General features: G+C 39.4%; 1 non-coding gene across 1 annotated transcript; it reads left to right on the top strand.

The window, feature by feature from the left end:
- The first annotated feature begins 12767 nt into the window (after positions 1–12767).
- Trnat-agu lies at positions 12768–12839 on the top strand. The gene has a single exon. It is a non-coding gene; the product is annotated as a tRNA-Thr (tRNA).
- Positions 12840–18797: the final 5958 nt, after the last annotated feature.

The following is an 18797-nucleotide window of genomic DNA, read 5'->3' as shown; positions in this document are numbered from 1 at the left end:
CCATTATATAATCTATCTAAAACCTTCTGGTATCTCCAGGCCTAGGGGACTGATGACCACAGAAGTTAAGTCCCATAGTGCTCAGAGCCATCTCCAGGCCTCTTCCATGTATACAACCTTCTTGCATGATTCTTGAACCAAGTGTTAGCTACGATTAAGCTATGCTCTGTGCAAAATTCTACCAGGCGGCTTCCTCTTTCATTCCTTACCCCTATTCCATATTTACCCACTACATTTCTTTCTCTTCCTTTTCCTACTACCGAATTCCAGTCACCCATGACTATTAAATTTTTGTCTCCCTTCACTATCTTAATAATTTTTTTTATCTCATCATACATTTCATCAATCTCTTTGTCATCTGCGGAGCTGAGTTGGCATATAAACTTGTACTACTGTGGTAGGCGTGGGCTTTGTATCTATCTTGGCTACAATAATGCCTTCACTATGCTGTTTGTAGTAGCTTACCCGCATTCCTATTTTTTATTCATTATTATTCGGGGGTAAAATACCATTTGATGATGAGCTAGTGTTTAACTTATTTGGTATGAAGTCCTCATCAGACTGTGATCATGACTCTCTCTCTCTCTCTCTCTCTCTCTCTCTCTCTCTCTCTCTCTCTCTCTCTCTCCCCCTCTCCCTCTCCCTCTCTCCCTCTCTCCCTCCCTCCCCCTTTCCCCCTTTCTTTGTTTCAAAAAATTCAGATATTTAGTCAGCAACAGAGCTTCATGGTGTAGTAGACAAACTTGGGATGTATTGCCCAGCTTTGCTTCAGTGTGTCAGACTAGTAACTCTTCTCTGCATTCACTAAAATCCTTAAAAATTTTCAAAACAGTTTTTTTTTTTTTTTGCATGAAAAATTGCATGACAGTTTGGTGCTCCAGTTCCTTGCCCAGTTGAGTAGCAAGGTAAGCAGCTCCCTTCTGTGTCTATTTCTCCTCAGTCACAAAAGTATTTCTTTCAAACACCATTGGCTCCAATAATGACTGAATGAAATTATGTATGATGTATACATCTATACTCTGCAAACAACTGTGAATTCCATGGTAGAGGGTATAACACCAGATTAAAACAGTCAACAAAAATATTTATATGTTGCTAGACAAATCGTAATCAGTAATAATAGTATTAAGAATATAGATCAGATTATAAACCTTGAATGGTCTTACGAAGCACATATGTGCTTCACTCAGACGCATCAGTAAAATGCAGGTAGTCTGTACAAGACTCCCCAAGAAAGAAGCAGACATAAGTACAGCCAATTGTTAAAGTAATTTTTGATATGACATTTTCTCCATAATGTGAACCTTGTGATATTTTCCATGTAAAATTAGTCAGTTACATAATTATAGGATTATGTTTGTATTACAGTGCTGAAATACAAACTTATTTTTAAACTCAAAGTCATTTAAAAAGAATAATTTCACATAAGAAAATCACAAAGCACACATTTTAGAGAGAATTAAATACTGTTCAACATTAGTTATGAACATTGTCATGCAAAACATGGTTCAACACACAGTGGTGATTGTTTGAGAAGAATTTTTAGTAAGACAGAACTCAAAAAATTACACTTTTCAAATGCGATTAACTCAAATTATTAGAGCCACCAAAAAGAGAAAACTAACTTTTATATTGGATTCTTTATCCCATTTCATTTTTTATAAAAATAATTTTGTAAAGCTGAATGCTTTAGAGGTGTTCAAAGAAACAAGAATATGCTCATTTCCTAATCATCAGGGCTTTTGATATTACCTTCCTCACAATGTACTAAACAGTTGTAGAACATAGCAACAGATGTCAGATCTAATTTGAGTAACTGTGGAATATGCATGTACTTTCAGTGCATCTACTCCTTGTCATCATGTTCTGTGCCTTATATGCTCACATTTCAAAACCAAATGTCATTGTTTAGGTTGTTTAGAACATGATCTTTCTTACGAAAATTGTTTAGAAAAGTGGGCTAAAAAGACGTGTTTTTGGTATTTTTACAGAACTCGTTAACTTTGCTCTCAATATGTTAACTAATGGAAAGAAGTGGGAGAATGAAATTTTATATTCAGAGACCTTGTACTGGTAAGTTATTCCATCTGAAGTTTCTGATTTATCCCACAATTACTTTTGGAGGTATAAAACGTTAAGCTTCACATTTTTTCTTAGTCTGTTTTTTTTCTTTCTTTGTTTTTTTTCTTTTCAAATTATCCACATGAAAAATGCTTATGAAATATTTTTTATTATTTTACCTAAGAGAGAGTAAAAACTTATACAAAAATAGTCTAGTTTTGTTACTTTCAAGAAAATATTGACGGAGATATTGTCTCCAATTTGGTGAAAATTCTGGGATGCACTGTTGATAGCTACGCTATGCGGTCAAACAAATGCTTATATATCTGTAAGTATTCACACAAAATTTCAGCAAAATTGGTGATGGCCATGTGGGAACGTCTTCAGAAATTAGACCTCCTGACATGGAATGAATGAGTTTGTAGTAATTGACGGGAAGTCATCAAGCAAAACGAAAGCGAATCTGGCTTCCTAAAGAAAGTGTTGCAGGCAATTTCTACTCTACATAATCTATTTAGGGTACAACCTGAGCAGACCTCTTATATTGTTTGCAGTTAATTTGTCGTTTGCCATATTGTAAAACCAATTTCAAAATGATTTAGATAAGGGAACTGTATCATTCTAAAAATGGCAATTGACTTAAAGTAACAAAACGATCATCCAGATGAGGTATTAAAAGACATCTGTTAAATTTTGGTTACATGGCAAATCAAACAAATCTAACGGCTGTCAATTCAACTAAATACCTAGGGATTCCAATTATGAAAAACTGAAACTGAAGTAATCACTAGAAAATCTGTGGAAGGTGGACCAAAGGCTGCCTACCCCATGCTTCTCAATCCTCTTTTGGAGTTACTGCTGTGTGGTGTGGGGTCCTTACCAGACTGGACTGGCAGACATTGATAATCTTAAAAGAAGGGCAGCTCATTGGTATTATTGTGAAATAGCAGAGATAGTGTTATGGATATATCTGGTTTGGGCCAGGAATCGTAAAAATAAAGGCTTTTTCACTGTGACGAGGTTTTTTCATAACATTTTAATCACTACCTTCCTTCTCCAAATGTGAAAATATTTTGTTGAAGCCCCCTTGTCATCAGTATAATAAAATAAGAAATCAGAGCTTACACAGAATGACTTAAGTGTTCGTTTTTCATGTTCACAATTAGCAAGTGGAATAGTGGAGAAACAATCTGAATGTGGTTTGATGTATGTACTTCTGTCTTCTGGCAGGACCTTCGTTTGAAATTTTGTTAATGTAAGATACAAATTCACTCATGCTTGAGTACTCTTCTTTTAGTACCACATAACCTTGGTGAATAGTGTGCGCAATGCAGGTCTCATGTTTTAACTAAAAGAACACAGACTTGCAATTCAAAGATGCAGCTAACATGTAAAATGCTTGATCTTTAAGCAATAGCCATACTCATTCATCTTTTACTCCTTCAGATCACAACACAAAAAAAACGTAGTTGAAACTTGGTGTTATAGTGACATTGTGTGCTTTCTTTAAAAAAAGCAAGGATTTGTTCTCCATTCAGTACATTACTGCTTCCATTTATCTATTGTTTTATCAGATATTACTCATTTTGTATACAAAAATATGTCATTTTCTTCAAGTAGAGTCTGAAAGTATGTTGTGGTCTTCAGTCTGAGAGTAGTTTCCGTTGGAAGCCTCTTTATATATGAATAACTACTGCAACCTACATCCATTTGAGCATACTTTTGTGTTCCACCCTTGGTATCACTTTACAGTTGTAAATCCCCCCCACCACTTCCCTCCATTACCAGACAGACAATTATTTGGCGAAGAGTTCTTGGGCTTCCAGCCGGGTGGCGGTGTCTTCAAACAGCGACGTTTCGACGAGTGACATACTCATCATCTTCTGGCACTTCGCCAGAAGATGATGAGTATGTCACTCGTCGAAACGTCGCTGTTTGAAGACACCGCCACCCGGCTGGAAGCCCGAGAACTCTTCGCCAGCTGTATACGCCGGGAAAGCATACACTCACATTTAAGACAATTATTTGATGCTTCAGGATGTCAAGTTGTGCCATAATGTTTTTCTATTCCCAATTCAATTCAGTATCTTTCCATTAGTTATCCAGTCTACCTGGGGGACTGATGACCTTAGCTGTTTAGTCCCCCTTAAACATCCCAACAACCACCATCCAATCTACCCATTTAATCTTCATCATACTTCTGTAGCACTACATGTCAAAATCCTATATTCTCTTCTTATCTGAAATGTTTATCATCTGCATTTCATTCCATGCAAGGTTACACTTCAGAAAAATACCTTCAGAAAATATTTCCTAACACCTAAATTTGTATTTAATGTTAAGAAATTTCTCTTTTTCAGAAACACGTTTTTTGCTATTGCCAGTCTGCATTTTATATCCTATCTACTTTGGACATCTCATTACTTTGCTGCAGAATAGCAAAACTCATCTACTACTTTTATTAGCTTACTGCTAGCTGATTTAATTCAACTACATTCCATTGCTCTTTGCAATTATTTTTAGACACCTCTATTCCATTTTGCCTGCTTCACTTCTATGTTTTCTCTTTCAGTGAATTAAATTCGGTATCACCTGTGTTATCTAAAAATTTTTACTATGCCTTGTCTTTTTGGTTATTTGATCTTCTGCTGCCTTCATTATATCTTCTCTCAAAACTACACATTCACTCTATATTTCACTCATTTTCTCTATTTCAGTTAATTGTTGCCTAATACTCCCTTTGAAAGACAACAACCTCTGGTCATGCAGGTTCCACAATAGGACACCTTTGAGAGAATAAATGGTATAGCGATGTGGAGAAAAAGAGAGAGAGAGAGAGACAAAAAAAAAGAAGAAGACTTCGTTCCATGGAGGCTGCTGAGAGAAGTGTTTGTGGCCAGTCAATTTGTAGGAACTGGTTCACTTGGTTTCAGAGTCGATCCTTACTTGTGGCTGCTGCAACATCTCTGGAAGTAAAGGGAAACTCTTCCACCAACTTCTGAGTGTGAATCAATGCAGAAACAGACTGTCTCATGTTTATCAAATTCCTCAAGTGGGCCCCTAAGAAAGCTTGACACTGTGTCGGCATTCACATGCTGAGCTGACGCACGACAATGAATGGAGCATTGTTAATTTGATAAGAAAAGAGCTCAGTGTTGTAACATCTGAGATGTGTATAATTACTACACTTAGTTGTGATTCTCCAACAGAAAGGGGTTTCCACTCAATGGTCTGAAGATGACCACAGCAGTGGTCGAAACCGGTCACCTTATAAAATAAATTGTGATCAAGACTGTTTTTAATAGTAATTATTTACAATTTTATTGATCACTGCTGTTCCCATAATGCATTCAAAAGTAATCTGAGATGTGTGTTGAGGCAAGTTTGACTTAGGGCCAAGTACAGATGACATTGACTTATGATTTGTGACAAGATGAAATTGGCTGCCATACAGGGAAATGTGGAACTTCCAGGTACCAAATATAATTGCCATTGCCTGTTTCTGTATCTGTGAGAAACTTTATTAGGCTGTGGTCGGTGTCATAGAGACAAATGTGATTGTTATTGTTGTGGTCTTCAGTCCTGAGACTGGTTTGATGCAGCTCTCCATGCATACAGTAAAGCTGCAAATGTGATAGGCTATTCCAAACCATATGGGTACTTACACAATAGAATGGTCCCTACGCCAAATGGTGATGTATCCATGGCTAACCCAAGTGGTAAATGAGGTTGATACAAGGATAGACATATAGTAGTTTGGCAGCATTGCTTCAGCTGAAGAAAGTCTTGTTGACAATCTGCGGACCACTGGTTAGGGATGCCTTCCCACCACAGTTGGTTCAACGGTGGGTTGCCATCACTGTTTGGGGGATAAATCACCTATAATATATAACCTTGCCCATAAAAACCTGCAGTTTGTTTATGTTCTTTGATATTGGAATAAGAGAAATGACTGCCACATCCTCTGACATCGGTTTATCCCATTTCTGCCTAGTGTAACATATGTCACATAATATCCTGCCATTGTTTTCTCTTGCTGGCAACAATCTGTGCATCTGAAATGCTAATTGGTGTATGTCTCCCAGACAAGAAAGTTCTATTGTTGATATTTGGGTGCGTTTCTGCTAGTAGAAAGCAGGAAGAGGACAGTATCTGGTGCTTCAATTACTGAAGACTTTTTCTAACTAAAATTATGTCTTGGAATAAGAAATAAATATTATTTTCTGTCACAACAGTTCACACAATTCTTAAAACTTTTGCTTGATTATAATGTTAAAGGTGCTGAAATCTATGATACAGGTTAACCACAAAATGCAGCTCATTATTATGGTTCCTAATCCAGTTTTTAATTGCGTGTTGCACATGTGTTACGCTAGGCAGAACAGTCAGTATAATAATTCCTTCTTTCTCGGAGACCTGTCTGTGCATGGAATCCTGGCTATTCTTGAGACAGAAGAAGATGTAACAAATATATTTATTGAGCTTCCTGAAAGTAATGTAGGGTCAGATGAAGATTGTTGTGAAGAAGATGGGGGTGGAAAGAGCAATAATCTTGGACCAAGACAACTTCATGCTGGCACAGAAGAGGTTTTGACCAACAATAACTGGCTAGGTTGTAAACCTGAGACAGTGTGCTCTCACAATGATAAACAAGAAAAAATCAATTCAGGTGGAGCAAAAAGGCTACAGATCTTAAAAATTGTAATCAGAGATTGTAGAAGAGAGGATCTGCAAAGCAATAACACTTTAATTCCTTAGTGTGTAAATACAGAACCTTGCCTCCAGTTCAGTGCTTTGAGCTGTTTTGGTTTTATGAAATGGTTAAATTTCTTTGAATCAACAAAATATGTTATGTTCAAGAACTGCCCAGATCCCAAAATAACACATGGAGAGATGAAAGGTTTTCTAGGATTTCTAATTCTCTTGGGCTACAATCTTGAACCGTCATCCTCCCGAATGTAAATCCAGTGAGCTAACCACTGCACCAACTCACTTGTCGTAATTGTGGTAAGCAGCGTTGCCTCTCCGTGGGAATTTGAATTTGATTGGGGATGTTGTGGGGACTGACATTATGAGTGCATTGTACAGAGGCAGCATTTCAGTACCACATTTTTGTTAATGCACAGAAGGTGTTTTAATGGTACGGCACTGGTTGAACGGGCACCACCACAACCTTCTTGCAAGACGGTGTGGCTTCATCTTAGCACATTGATTTGTGTATTATACTTGAGTGAATAAATCTCATAATTGTTTCAAATCTGTCTTTTCTCATCAAGTTGTGCACTGTTTCATTTCCGAAGTCCAACCCTGACTTCCTGTTTTTTAAGCCAGTGCAACTTCATTCACCATGACAGGTAAATCTATGTTGCAGCATGTGTATGGCAGGACAGTGACTACATCCAATGGCAGTGATGTCCTTGTGGTATCACATATTACAAAATCTGTTATCTACCAATGAGCGCCTACTGCCTATTTTGTATTGGACTTAGTCATAGTATGAAGGCTTTCACGACCGGATGACATGTCTTCTGGTAAACCTTGCGGGATGTAAGGTCGTGGTCCATGAAACTCTTCAGCTCCTGACGTTTCGTCCAGTGCTTCGCTGGACATCTTCAGAGGGGTGTTTCTCCTCCGGTGAGTCGGCAAGACTCACCGGAGGAGAAACACCCCTCTGAAGATGTCCAGCGAAGCACTGGACGAAACGTCAGGAGCTGAAGAGTTTCATGGACCACGACCTTACATCCCGCAAGGTTTACCATTGGACTTAGTGTCGCGGATCAGTGTAGTCGCTGTCCTGCCATACACACGCTGCAACATAGATTTACCTGTCATGGTGAATGAAGTTGCACTGGCTTAAAAAACAGGAAGTCAGGGTTGGACTTGGGAAATGAAACAGTGCACAACTTGATGAGAAAAGACAGATTTGAAACAATTATGAGATTCATTCACTCAAGTATAATACACAAATCAATGTGCTAAGAAAAGTGTGTTCTCTCCACGTTCAGCCTAAGCAAGATGTGCATTATGGTGTGAGGATGATAAATTATTTTGGCAGGTAGGGATGCAAACAATTTCTGAAAGGTAAACCTATTAGATGGGGGCACAAGCTATGGTGCCTAACACAAACATGGGTATCTAATGGATTTTCAAATATACCAAGGAACTGATCCACAAAGGTATGAAGTGTACAAGAAAGCATTTGAAAAATATGCTGCATATTTGGTTCAAATGATTGATTCAATTCCTAAAAAAAGAGTAAAAACCTGTGCTACAGGTTTTATTTTGACAACTTGTTTACATCACCAACATTGTTGGTTCACCAAAAGGAATGAGGTTATGATGCAACTGGCACTATTTTATGATAAGGAAAGTTGCTAATAACCATATAGCAGAGATGCTGAGTCACAGATAGGCACAATAAAAGGATTTTCACACTTACAGCTTTCAGCCAATGGCTTTTGTCAACAACACACACACACACACACACACACACACACACAAAAAACGCAAGTCGCACACACGACTGCAGTCTCAGGCAACTGAAACCACACTGCGAGCAGCAGCACCAGTGCATGATGGGAGTGGCAACTGGGTGGGGGAAAGGAGGGGCCTGGGGCATGGAGGGGGAGGGATAGTATGGTGGAGATGGTGGACAGTGAAGTGCTGCAGGTTGGGCAACGAGCAGGGGGAGAGGTGGGGAGGGAGGAGGAGAAGCGCAAAAGGAGAGAAAACGTGGTATTCCGCCGTACACCGAACCTACACAATATACTCGTTCGTCCTTACACAAACCCTGCTCCCAATCTCTTACCTCATGGCTCATACCTCTATAATAGACCTAAATGCAAGACCTGTCCCATATATACTCCCACCACCACCTACTCCAGTCCGGTCACTAACATCACTTATCCCATCAAAGGCAAGGCTACCAGTCATGTGGTCTACAAGCTAAGCTGCAACCACTGTGCCGCATTCTATGTAGGCATGACAACCAACAAGCTGTCTGTCCATGTGAATGGCCACCGACAAACTGTGGCCAAGCAACAAGTGGACCACCCTGTTGCTGAAAACGTTGCCAAACATGATATCCTTCATTTAAATGACTGCTTCACAGCCTGTGCCATATGGATCCTTCCCTCCAACACCAGCTTTTCTGAATAGCACAGGTGGGAACTTTCCCTGCAATAAATCCTACATTCCCATAATCCTCCTGGCCTCAACCTTCAGTAGTTACTGTTGTCACCCATCCAGCCCTTTCCATGCTCCCATTCCAGCACTACACAGCAATCATTCCACCACCAGACCCAGTCTTTTTATTTTTATTTCTCTCCTTTTCCACTTCCACCCCCCCACCCCCCTTCCACACCTCTGCCCTGCCCACCGCACAACCTGCAGCACTTCACTGTCCGCCATCCCCAACATACTATCCCTCCCCTTCCCCACCCCAGAGCCCCCTCTTTTCCCCCACCCAGTTGCCACTCCCATCATGGACTGGTGCTGCTGCTCGCAATGTGGTTCTTTTTGTTTTTTTTTAAGAATAAGAATAAGAATCTTTATTAGCCGTTCAGTATTTTCTTATACAATGGGCTTCATCAGTAAGTTCAATTACAGTATAAATATGGTTATATTCTCATAACAATGTATATATAAATATATGAATGTTAGTGTAGTACAATAGCAAATATTTGGAATTTAATATGGCGTTAATTTCACAATAAAAAAGAAAACATTATATAAATTTATATTAAGGGGGGAGTATTCATATTGATGACACTATGTCATTATCATATACATGTTGATAACACTATGTCATTATCCTAAGATATTGATACAAATATAGAGCACTCGAAATAGGTCTATGCTTATATGTTAGATATTGTTTTTCCAAATTTAGATCCTACTACAGGAAGAGGTACCTTTCTCTATGTTAAAACAGCAAATCTGCCATATTACAATCTTTATATTCATCAACTGAGTAAAATGCTTTACCTTTGAGCCACTGACCCAATGTTGTCTTAAATTTATTTTTAGATACTGTTTGTACAATTTTGGGGAGCGTATTAAACAGTTCGAGGTCTACATATTTATAACTATTATGTATCTTGTACAATCTAGAGTATGGCAGATCAATTGTGCCGTGCGGGATTAGCCGAGCGGTCTGGGGCGCTGCAGTCATGGACTGTGCGGCTGGTCCCGGCGGAGGTTCGAGTCCTCCCTCGGGCATGGGTGTGTGTGTGTTTGTCCTTACGATAATTTAGGTTAAGTAGTGTGTAAGCTTAGGGACTGATGGCCTTAGCGGTTAAGTCCCATAAGATTTCACACACATTTGAACATTTTTTAGATCAATTGTGTGGTTTTGTCTTGTATTATGGGTGTGGACAGATGACATAAGGGGATATTGAGCTATGTTTTCTTTTACGTGTAATAAGCAATAATAGATCTACAAACAAGGAACTGTGATGATGTTAAGTTTTTTGAAATGTTCCCTGCATGTATCGCTAGGAGATAAACCCACTATACATTGAAGAGCTTTTTTTTGCCATCTAAAAATTGATACTGAATTAGGAGAATTTCCCCAGAGCAGAATACCATGTGAAAGATGGGGGTGGATACAAGCAAAATATGAATGCAGCAGTAAGTTTTGGCTGCATTATTCCTAAGCTTACAAAGTAGGAACATAGCACGTGCAAGTCTAGAACAGATGTATGTGATATATTTATCCCAGCTAAGTTTCTGGTCAATCTTCATTCCTAACAGTTTAACAGACTTATTTTCTTTGTTTGATACCTTCAAATTAAAGAATATTTCCTCAGGTTTGTTTCATTTATGTATAGGGAGTTTGCACTAAACCAATGACCCAATTTTTCAAATATTATATTATTTTTTTCTCGTACAGATTCAAGAGTCTGTTCTGAATTGATAAAAAATGTATCATCCACATTGAGGACTGTTTTACAGGGTAAATACTGTGGCATATCATTAACATACACTACAAACAGGAAGGACCCAAGTATGGAGCCCTGTGGCACACCTGTTTTTATTGTTTTTGGGTTTGACAGCTGCCCATTTACACTAACAAATTGTACTCTGTTGCTTAAGTAGGATTCTAATAATTTCAGGGTGCCCTCTTTCATGCCACAGTGTCTTAATTTCATGATCAAAGTACTATGAGATACAGTGTCAAATGCTTTACTCAGGTCTAGGAGAGTAGCACAAGAGATTAATTTGTTTTCAAAGCCATCATATATGTCACTAACAATAGTTTCAACCGCTTTAACTGTGGATAATTTAGACCTGAATCCATACTGTGAGTTACTTAACAAGTTATTCCTCTCAAAATAGTGATTCATTTGTTGGTGAACACAGTCTTCAATTATTTTAGATATTATTGGGATTAATGAAATAGGGCAATAGTTACTTGGATTTGATTTATCTCCTTTCTTAAATATGGGAATAGTTACTGCTATTTTCAAACAGTCGGGGAAAATCCCTTGCTGTAATATACATTTAATGAGAGTGGTTAGAGTGGACAGAAGATCACTTGATATCTTCTTTATGATAAAGTTTGACAGACCATAGAAGTCCTCTGCTCGGGAACTACTTACTTTGTCTATTGCTTTGCTAACATCATTTTCAGTTATTGTTGCCCAGCAGAATTTATGAACTACATTCTTATTTAAACCTAAAGCATTAACAAAATACACAAAAATCAGACACATTCTACACCCTAGCGATACACTCGCTTCAAGGATTTGTGGAACTCAGAAATAAATAAATAAAATAAAAATAAATAAACCAATGAGTCACAGTTGGGATTAGCCAACTCATACAAATACCTGGATGTAACACTTTGTAGGGATATGAAAATGGAATGAACAGATACGCTCAGTTGTGGGAAAGCATATGGTAGACTTTGGTTTATTGGTAGAATACTGGGAAAGCACAATCAGTCTACAAAGGAGATTACTTACAAATCACTCATGCAACTCATCCTAGAATATTGCTCAAGTGGGAGGCACCCATACCAAATAGAACTAACAGAGGATACTGAATGTTTACAGAGAAGGTCAGCACGAATGGTGACAGAATTGTCTGAGCCATGGGAGAATGTCACAGAGATGCTGAAGAAACTGAACTGTCAAACTCTTGAAGATAGATGTAAACTATCCCGAGAAAGTCTACTAACAAAGTTTCAAGAACCAACTTCAAATGGTGACTCTAGCTATATACTAAAACCCCCTATATTTCTCTCACACGGGGATCGTGAGGAATACATTGGAATGATTACAAAACACACAAAGGCATTCGAACAATAATTCTTCCCATGCTACATATGTGAATGGAATAGGAAGAAATCCTAATAACTGATACAATGGGACCTATCCTCTGTCATGCATTTCACAGTGGTTTGCAGAGTGTAGATGCAGCTGTAGAAACTAGTCATCTAGTTGCTTCTTTATATTGCAATCAAGACAAATAAAATTATAGTAATTTACCATTGTAACATCACAATTTGACTTTATCCACCATTTATTTTATTTATACTCATTTTGTTCAGTGCTGAGGTGCTATTCCATTACAGATGAAGATCCTCTGCAATGTTGTTTTGAGTTTTGGGGGAATATCAAGCAGGCTGAGGCATAAATGGGAATTTGGATTAAGGAGGGATGGATACTACAGTAATCAATATAGTTGTGCAAAGCCACTGTGCTGGGGTGGTGTAGTGGTTAGCACATCTGCCTAGTGAGCAGGAGACCTGGGTTTGAATCCCGGCCTTCGTACAAATTGTCATTTTTTCTCTCAGTTTGCATGTATTTATCATTGATGCTTGACACTTGAAAACATCACTGTAACCATATAGTTTCATTTGATTTATTTTATAATCCTGTAAATATAGTATTATACTGTGTGCAACAGACATCACACAAATTACACATAATATTGAAATATAGCATTATGCATTGAAAACATTTTACAAATACAACATCAAATAGTGGTAGAATTTTGTTTTTCTAGATTTTCCATGCTGAACTAAGTAATTCTTGACTGATGATTTGAACTGTTGTTAACCTATCAAGAGAAGAGAGAGAACTGTTTACGATGTCTGTTAATGTTGAACCTATATAGCCTAAAGAAGCATTGCTGAATGTAGAATCCAATCAAAAGGAATTAGCATTGCTACTTGAAGACATAAGGATCAATCCCTACAAGGCAAACTAACAAGGAGTTGGGTTCAAATGGCTCTGAGCACTATGGGACTTAACTTCTGAGGTCATCAGTCCCCTAGAACTTAGAGCTACTTAAACCTAACTAACCTAAGGACATCACACACATCCATGCCCGAGGCAGGATTCGAACCTGCGACTGTAGCGGTCGCACGGTTCCAGACTGTAGCACCTAGAACCGCTCGGCCACCCCGGCCGGCTGTGGAGTTGGGAACCCTGTACAAAATCCGTGGTTCTCAACAGCAGAGCTACAGCTGGCTCCCTCACCAGTTGGATTGGCACACAGAAAAATGAACATATGGGCGACAGAGGACATTATGGCAGTATGTTTTAACTGTGGATGAAGTATGCCTACCATGCACTACTGTAAAAAATTAAAAAGTGTGTTTGATGACTATTGTGCAGCAAGGCATCATCAAGTAACAGGGCAGGTCTACGTTCATCAGGCTACTGCACATGACTATATAGCCAACATGTGGGACAAAGCCTATTGTCCAACCCTTTTTGAGGTCACTCTACAACATACCACAGCCACTCCTTGTCAACATACAGAAGTTCCATCCAATCATCCAACTTCTATAATTAGCAAAACTAAATGAAGTGACCATCTATGAAAGTGAGGCTACCAAAGATAAAATCCCCTATGACAACAGTTGCCTAAATGTTTAGATATCATAGTGATGACCAACCTGTCATTGAGCTGAAGATTGCAAATGGAAAAAAATATCCAACTGACAGTAAGCTGTGGTATGAGAAAAACTATTTATGACAAATGCAACTTCTTCAATTTGTCTTTTTAAAAGAATGCAACCATAATTCTACCCTAGGAAGGGACATTTTGCAGGAATCATAAGCAGTTACAGACTGCGGAAAATTTGAGGTACTCTATCAAGTTCGTGCAACAAATCCTCTGGTTGTCAATCATTAAAGACACTCTCCTCCCCATCGTCAATGAGATAAGTTGATGTCAGTCATCTGGATGCTAAGTTAAAATTTGAAGTTCAAGTCAAGTGCAAAAATGTACTCAGCCTCTCAAAAGAAATCTATATGCTACTGACAATCATATTGTCCCATGAGCACACAGAGAGCTATGGGTCACCAGTTGCTGTGAAACAACTCAATGCATCCCTAAAGCTGCGTTTCCGTAGCTGCGGGAATTTCCCGCAGCGTACTGCATAAAACGCGTGTGAGACTCTGATGCTCACTCGCACAATGCAAACATACGAGACCTTTTTCCTAGGGTGCGGACAATGCAGTGCCGCAACGGGCTCCCCCTGCGAGAAATGCTTGCGTGCTTTGGGAGGAGTCTGTCGTGCGTGTCGCAACGATTTACTTGGCCAGAGGAGCATGGGTAGTCGAACTGGGCGGCAGCGAGACGACAGCTCCGCTGTTTTTATTTCGCGCGCACAGGCAACAACATACTATTTTTAACAGTTTTGTATAGAAACAGTCACCAGTAATGTTGGCTGACCCTTCTCTGCCTCAGAGGATGAACAACTGGTTTCAGAAAAGCAAATTTTGTGGAATATGGCCGACTTAATGTGGTCAGAAATCGGAAGAAAAATGAATAAAACTATTTGTGAGTGGAACAGCGTTGGAGGGATCAGATAGTGGTACTGAAAGTACCCTCCACCCCACACCATTAGGTGGTTTGTGGAGTGTGATGTAGATGTAGATGCCTTTTTTGTCACTCGGTTACAGAAATTACTTCCCAGTTTGTCTTCAATTGATGAAAGAAAATAATGAAACTGGTTGAGTGTGAATCTGAAAAATGCCATAAACTTCTCCGCATCGTCGAGTAAATGTTACGTAACTAAAATTTTATATGCTCCTTTTTCTTCAAAATGCAAGAACATTTGTCTCAATGCATTGCACTTCCTGAGTACTCTTTCTAATAACATACAGTCCTCCTCCTCCTCTTCCCTAACTTCCATGTACTTTTGGAGTGCCAAAATTAAGTTTTTAGCTCGAGCACTGCGCTGCATGTTTGTCCTTCACTGTCTCCGCTGCTACTGTCGTGTTGCACTGCCCCGGGCCTAGCAGAAAGCTCCTCACAGTGCGCAGGAAATAGCGTTGCGCCAACAAACCGCATGAAATTGCTCTCGTCTAGGAGAAGCACCCACCAACTTCCAATAAACTGTAAAAATTATTTTAAAACTGAAACTTTTTCTCACTTTCACCCCCTACAAAAAAAGTAACAGGGAAAAGTTTGTTGCTTACTACATTTTGGATGTTGATTTGGTAAAGTACCGCATCAGATGTTACATTTTAATTCATTACTTCACTATTACCAACTCTATTGGCGAGAACCTTTGCGGACGTTATCGACATATACTACCGAAGGCAACTATAAAGTTATGTTGTTGTACTACACTTAGTTTAAGAGATATGGCGTGATAAATATCGAGTAGCGTGAAAAATCAACTTTTCTTAAAATCTTAAATATTTATCTTTTTCCAAAGCACAAATTTTTCATTGGGTTAAAAAATGTATCAGGAGGTAGTTCTCGTATCACTCTATCAGGTTCAGTTGCCAAATTCTAAAAAAAAGTTTGATTCTTTAGGTTCCGATGTGCACCGCGCCACTCCTAGGAAAACTTTTCACGCAGCACCCTGCGACCCGCATCGCACAGCGGAAGAGGTAAGCATATTCCGCAGCACGCTGCGACAAATTTCCACAGCTAGGAAAACGTAACTTAAGGATGTGCATAAGTACAGCTGAACCTATACAGTAAGGTGAGCTTAGTGCTGTTGATGGAAACGATGCTATACTACCATTATCAACGGAACATTAGAGGGTTCTACTGTCTAGTTGCCAATAGGTCCTGGTTTGTGTGAGAAGAAAGGTCAGCACAGCCCATTCTTCATCTAGTCAAGAAGGAAGATGAGGAGAACTCGCCAACAAAATGTGAAGTATCATATAAACACTGGGGTTCATCTCCATCAGTTAATGGTTGTATTAGGTGCGCCCAGTGGAACACAGGAAATTTAGAAAGAAGTAGGCCATACTGTGATTTCTTTTGTGGATGAGAAAGGTATTATTAAATTCTGAAAAAAAATACTACGTCACAGTATACCTGACAGGTCTCTGGGTGTTACCATGAACTATTGAAACCACGAACTATCTACTGAGAGTGAAGTATTTCTCCACTATGAACATGCAGACTGATTACTGGTAGGTCAAGGTTGATGAGGCTGACTGGGAAAAAACTGCTGTCATAACACCTGATAGCACTTGCAAGTTCAAGTTATGCCATGTGGTCTGTGCTGTGCTCCAGCCACCTTCGAACACCAAATGGACAGTCTGATTCAACATCTTAAATGAATGATGTGTCTTAGCTAATTATGTGAGAGGCTTTTTGGACCGACGCCCGGGTTCCCGGGTTCGATTCCCGGCGGGGTCAGGGATTTTCTCTGCCTCGTGATGGCTGGGTGTTGTGTGCTGTCCTTAGGTTAGTTAGGTTTAAGTAGTTCTAAGTTCTAGGGGACTGATGACCACAGCTGTTAAGTCCCATAGTGCTCAGAGCCAGCCTTTCTTGGAATATGCTCTTACTACAGATGCCTCATAAGAGATTTCAGCTGCTAGTTTTGACCACTCCAAGAACTGCCACAGAGAGCTGCCCAAATTTCGTGCAGCAAGGAGCAAGATAAATCTTTCTGCATTCATACAGAGACACTCATATCTTATGAGAATGTCAAGACTGAACTACAAACTATGTTAGTTGTCATGTGATATGCGCAGTTCTTGTGCAAATGTAGGAAGCACTGAAAGATTGATTGATTACACCTCTAGAGTACTCTCCAAGTCATAAAGTAGTACCAGATGGCTATAACAAAAATGCAGTTACCCACAGAGGTCCACTGTGGGCTGTTAATTATCATATGGCAGCAAAACTTAGTAGATATTCCAATGTGTTAATGTGGAGCTGATTTACACTAGAAAAAAGAATTCCAGTTTTGGCTACCAGGTGCAAATCTGCCACTTTGAATGCAAAAATACGTACAGAAATATTTCCATATGTTGAATTAAGAATGGGACTTGGACAGAAAAGGTCAAACTAGTGAGAAAGGCATAATGTTGATTTTATTATTATCTGTCACTTACACAGTCTACTCAGTATGAGCACCGGTGATGTTGACGAGGTACTGCATCCACAAAATGATGTCATGAACAGCTGCCTGCAGCAGTTATTGTGGTGTCTGAGCACATGTTCCTGTATACTGGCCTTCAGATCAGGTGGAGACCAAACACGTCCTTAGTAAATGCGTTCTTTTAGATATCTCCAGAGCCAAAAGTCACATGGATTCAGATCAGGTGATCTAGCAGGCTGTGCATCTGGAAAATCTTTGGAGATACAAGTTTGTGGAAGGTTGCAATAAGCAGAGATTTCACCAGGCGAGCAGCATGAGGTGTTGGCCCATCTTGGATTAAAACTATGGTTTTCACATACTTGAGCTCTTACAAAGCACGAATCACATGCTGTATCAGGAGGCCTCAATAACGTGCAGACGTCACAGTTTACCTAACACGCCTCTGGGTGAATTCTCTTCAAAGAAGAATGCACTGAGAATAAAGGGGGTTGTGGATCCACACCACGCAGTCACATATGGTGAGTGCAATAGCTCCTCATGCACAACACATGGTTTAACGTTACCCCAAATTCAACAGTTCTGTGTTTTCATTGCACCCTGTATTGCTAAATGTGCCTTTTCACCCCATAAAATACTGCCTGGCGAAATGTCAGCAACTTTGATCCATGCCAGAAACCGAAGAGCAAATTCAGAACATTTCTGCTAATCTTGAGGTTTCTGTTGCTGCACCATCTGCGTCTTGTACAGGTACCAGTGTAAAATAGACCGCAAAACTTTCCGTACTGTTGACAATGGGATGTACAATTTTTGTGAGACTGCAGAAGCACTAGCACTAAACTGGGGCATGTGCTGCATGGCCACTTAGAGCAACAGCAACCTCTTCCACCAGAATACATCGCCTTCCTCTTCCAGGAGCCTCAGCAAACTCAACTGTGCTTTCGAATTTCACGATCATCTTCTTTTAACCATTTAATGACACTGGGCATGTCCTTAGACCTTCCAGTTGGTGATACTCTCTCAATGCAGCACAGTAATTGCTGCTGTTCACTAACAGCACAATCTGTCTTCTCAATAGCCGTACTTTTCTCACATGTTATGGTTTGTCGAATGACAGAGTGGATGTCATACCATCATATAAATAATGTACAGCACCAGATTTGCACTTGGTGGCCAAAATTTGAGGTAATTTGTTCTTTCCAGTGTAAACTGGTTCCACATTAACGCTTTAGCATATCTATCAAGTTTTGTGGGCATATGATAATTACAGCCCATACTGGACCTGTTAAGTAACTGCACTTCAGTTATATTACTTCGCAACAGAAAGAGTGCGTAGCAGTCACATAGCCAATCAGTAAGTTCTTACCTTATTTATACAGTACATCCCTCATTGTTGTGACTGACCACCACTCTTTATGCAAGTTGA

Source organism: Schistocerca piceifrons, chromosome 3 (genome assembly GCF_021461385.2).
Source record: "Schistocerca piceifrons isolate TAMUIC-IGC-003096 chromosome 3, iqSchPice1.1, whole genome shotgun sequence".
NCBI lineage: Eukaryota > Metazoa > Arthropoda > Insecta > Orthoptera > Acrididae > Schistocerca > Schistocerca piceifrons.
Note: the sequence above shows the minus strand (reverse complement) of the source record. Positions and strands in the feature narration are given on the sequence as shown.